At 45.4% G+C, this 1,014-nt stretch overlaps 1 non-coding gene across 1 annotated transcript; it reads left to right on the plus strand.

The window, feature by feature from the left end:
- The first annotated feature begins 152 nt into the window (after nucleotides 1-152).
- LOC119430039 lies at nucleotides 153-259 on the plus strand. The gene has a single exon (XR_005187886.1). It is a non-coding gene; the product is annotated as a U6 spliceosomal RNA (small nuclear RNA).
- The last annotated feature ends 755 nt before the right edge of the window (nucleotides 260-1,014 follow it).

Genomic DNA, 1,014 nt, shown 5'->3' on the forward strand with positions numbered 1-1,014 from the left:
GACTGAGAACAAGGACTGACTCACGTTTCATTGGCTGGCTGGCCATCTTCTTTTCAGAGCATCTTTAAAACGTGTTTTTGATCAGCACCGTGGGTCAAAGCTGGGACCCACACACGGCCCTGTTAATCCTGCTCGTGTGCAAGCAGTCAGGTGTGTCACTTCGGTAGCACATACACTAAAATTGGAACAATACAGAGAAAATTAGCATGGTCCCCTGCGCAAGGATGACACGCAAATTCGTGAAGCGTTCCTCATTTTCACTTTTCGTTTAACACAAAACACGTCCGAGTTCTTCCTCTGTGTCTTTCCTCTGCTTTACGCACATGAACCACGATAAATTAAGTTCCATACGAAGATCAATTTCGACCTGTTTTTAGATTTTTACCTCGTTCCACAATGGAGCCCGGCTATTTTTTCTTTAATACCGCTGCTTTTTTTTACTATTGTGAAGAAATGAGAAAGAGGATCTTTCTGATGAACGACAAGCATTTGTTTATCAAGCAGAGTGCACACCATGAACTGGTTACTTGTCCAGTTACACATGAAAAATTGTGGAAACGACAGATACAAGTCCATGTACAGAGAACCAAATGTACATAAAGTCAGTGGTGACAGGAGCTCAGCTTGATGCTTTCATCACAAGGATCCTTCTTTGAATTTCAATGTGCGAGAAGCGAGGCTTCTCATTGGGTCTTCTAATTGAGACAAGCGAGGCTTCTGATTGGGTGCCTCAACCGAGATTCTCGAAATGAAACAAGCGAGGCTTCTGATTGGACGGAGTCAGCAGGGCAATCCGCGACGCTGATTGGCTCCACTATTGGGACGTTTCTGCAGAATGAGACAGAGAAGAACGCTCACAGGGAGCCGAGGGGATGGTGGGTGTACTTCTCTGTGGGGGTGCAGTGACTTTTCGACTCTCCTGCTCCATCTTGTGGCTGAAACAGCATCTTGCGCTTCATTGTGAGGCGGTTTTGTTTTCTGCATTCATGGAGATGTTTGTGTACGTACTGATGT

Source organism: Nematolebias whitei, unplaced genomic scaffold, assembly GCF_014905685.2.
Source record: "Nematolebias whitei isolate Nwh7 unplaced genomic scaffold, NemWhi1 Nwh_scaf_18690, whole genome shotgun sequence".
Lineage (NCBI taxonomy): Eukaryota > Metazoa > Chordata > Actinopteri > Cyprinodontiformes > Rivulidae > Nematolebias > Nematolebias whitei.